This window comes from Marmota marmota, unplaced genomic scaffold (genome assembly GCF_001458135.2).
Source record: "Marmota marmota marmota unplaced genomic scaffold, marMar, whole genome shotgun sequence".
NCBI lineage: Eukaryota > Metazoa > Chordata > Mammalia > Rodentia > Sciuridae > Marmota > Marmota marmota.
Genome location: NW_026000249.1, coordinates 11,990,474 through 11,994,091, shown reverse-complemented (window position 1 = coordinate 11,994,091; position 3,618 = coordinate 11,990,474).

Sequence of the window (3,618 nt, the reverse complement as noted above, 5' to 3'; positions counted from 1 at the left end):
TGAAAAATATAATGATATTGATATAAAAAATCATAGGGGATCTAACTACCACAGAATCATAAGAGTTTTCAGAAAAGAGACAACAATTATGATTGGCCTTACGACTCAAATTTCACCAGAAAGAGATAGGACCATGACACCTAGAAAATAGAATAAGAACAAACATAGAGGTATTTGACCAAATAGTGGACTAGTTTAGCTAACCTTTCCTTTCACTAATCCAAAATCATCAAGATTGTATGTGTGCACACATACATACAAAGTTGTACAACTTAGACCAACACAAATGATCATCAGTAAACAAGAAGATTTGGAGAAAACTGAAACATGGGAGTGGATTAATATGTTTCTAGGAAAGTATAAATCACTCAAATTAAAAGAGAAAGAAACAGAAATACTAGTAGATAAAAGTAATAAAAAGGCAATGATGGTAAAATTTTTGATCCTTAAAAGAGTTATCAATCAAAACTAATCGAGGTGAAATATAAATAGTCCAATAACGATTAAGGAAACTGGATCATGGTTAAAAACTTCTGATCAAAAAATCTTCAGGCTCAGATCATTTTATTGTAGAATTCTACTAAATATTTAAAGAAGAGCAATTTGATAAATCTCTCCCAGAAGATAGAAGAGAGGCATCTCAATCTTATTTTATAAGGCCAGTATTACTCTGATAACAGAACAAGGCAGATAAAGTTAAAAAAATTATCATTTTCCCCAATGACCATAGATCCAAATTTATTTGAGAAAATATTAACATATCATGCCCAAAAATGTATTTAAAATTGCACACCATGTCTAAGTTGGGTTTATTCCAGGAATGCAGTTCTAGTTCAATATTAAAAAATAATCATTGTAACCTACATATTAACAAGCTAAGGAAATATACCAAATAATCATGTCAATTGATACAGAACAATAATTTAACAAGATTCAACACCTATTCATTTATTAAAAATCCTTAGAAAATTAGGAATAGTGAGGAATTTCCTCAAGTTTACAAAAATTTATTTAAAACCTAAAGCTAATATAATATTTAATAGTGAAATACTGAATGCTTTACCTCTATGATTAGGGACAAGATATCTTCCCTCACCACTTTTATTCAACATAGTACTGGAAATCATAGAGAGGAAAAGGAGTCAAGAAAAGGAAATTTAAAGGCATGAAGTTTGTGGAGAAAAATAGTAAAAATGTCCCTATTTGCAGATGACATCATTGTCTATGTAGCTAGAGGAATTTATGAAAAAGCAATATAATTAATAAGTTATTTCAGCAAGGCCACAGAATACAAGATCCACAAACAAAAATAAGTTGTATGTTTATAGGCTTGCAATGAATATTTAGAAGCTGAAATTTGAAGCATAATATTGTTTACATTAGTTTAAAATGAAATATGTATAAATTTAATAATAAATATAGAGGGATTATATACTGAGAACTATATAGCACTGATGAAAGAAATCAGAGAAGATCTAAATAAATGGAGAGATATAACATATCAGTAGATTGAAGGTTTTATGATAGCAAAGATGTTGATTCTCCCCAACTTGATACACTGGTTTAACTCAATTCCTATCAAAACCTGAGCAAGATTTTTTAATATGTAGACAAGATCAATTCTAAACTATGTGGAAATGCAAAAGAAATACCATAGCTAAAACAATTTTGGGAAAGAATATAGTGTCATATATATCTTGAAAAAATTTCAGACATTTTTTCTGTACTATTCTATTATTTATCGAGTACTTCACATCTTCATAAATAGATTTGTTATAAACCTATAGGTAACTAAATATATTGGAAAATTTCTACCAATCCGCCTCTGAATTTACTGAAGCTTTTTCTGCCATATCTAATCTTTTATTAAGTGATTTTTTTACTCCATTATTATATTCTTCAGTTCTAGAATGTCCACTTGTTTGTCTAAAGCATGGTTTTTACTTATATGTTGAAATTTCATTTTTGCCTATTTATTATGAGCATGTTTTCCTTCATTTCATGGAATACACTTATCCTGTGAATTCTGTATCTGCTGTCTGGTAATTTTAAATTGCATCTTGAACATTACTAGTGATACAATTTATAGATTATGACTTCTGTGATATTTCTTTAAGTGGGTAGTGAACTCAAGTTCCAAACTTTCTTATTGTGATAAGAGATTTCACCGGCTACCTATAAGGTGAAATCTCTGTTGTGTTTTTTAGCCTCAGTTGGGTTGCTTCTAATCTGTCTTATAGATGTGTGGTACATATAGTTCAAAGATCAGACAGAAATTTGTGTAGAAATTATGTGTAGAATTTAGATCTTCTTTTCTGTGGCTCTCTTCTTTTCAAAATTTAAAATTTTTAGCTTCCAGCTACTGCTGAGAGAACTAAATTCTGTCATCTGGTTCATTAACCCAGTAATTTCTGGCTTTTTTCATATTTTAATTGATGCATAATAATTATACCTATTTATGAGGTCCAGTGTTATATTTTGCTACATGTTTGATGATCAAAGCAGGATAATTAGCATATCCTACACCTCAAATTTTTGTCTCTTTTTTGTCTTAAGAACATTGAAAATCCTTTCTTCCAGCTGCTTTAACATATGAAGCAACTTATGTTGACTATAGCCACCATACTATGCTATAGATCACTGGGACTTATTCCCTCATCTAATTATAATATTTTACCTATTAACCCACCTCTCCCTTTTCCCTCTTACTCTTACCCTGCCCAGACTCTGTTAACCACATTTCTGCTTTTTATTTCTATGAGATCAGCTTGATCTACATATAAGTGAGAACATGCAATATTTGTTGTTTGGTGCCTGGTTTGACTGAGTTCTGGATGCCCAACACTTGTGTCTGAAACCTGTCCTAGGTGAAAAGCCATGAAATGGCAAACTCAACCAGTTACACTCCTTTGACCTAATGAAGGTACTTAGGACTGAAGTTTCCTTGAACTATTATTTTAAATTAGGTATCATTTCACATAAAGTATAAAAATAATTTGTTTAATCTATTCCTTTATGCAAGGTACTCCTACAGTTAGCATTTGTTTAATAGTATGTTGCAATTTGTTCATATTTCTTAACCTCTGTTAAAACAATAATCTTAGAACATCTTAAAGTTAAATAAATGAATTATTTTTACCTTCTCATTGTGTTGAGATTTTTCCATTCTTATTTTAATAAATCATATTTGATATACATTATGTTAAATTTGATTATGTGAACTTAAATTGAAACTCAATATGACAACAATATTATTATCATTAAATTATTATTATTTTAATTATCAAATTAATTATATAATTATTAAATTATTGTTATTATTATTATTAAACAACCTGTTTATGTTGGGGAATTGAACTCCGGGCCTTGTGCATGTCATCTACCAATGAATTACATCTCCATCCCGACAGTATATTTTAATTTTTAATTTTTAATTTTTGTTCCTATTAGTACCTTTAATCCTAAATCTTCAAATAATGGGTAACAAAATATGGGTAAATGGCAGAAAGAACAGTAAAGGGAAGGGAGTAGAAGATGGGGGGAGGGGAGGGGAGGAGAGGTACTGAGGATTGAATTAGAACAAGATATACTCCATGCTTTTATAATTATGCCAAAATG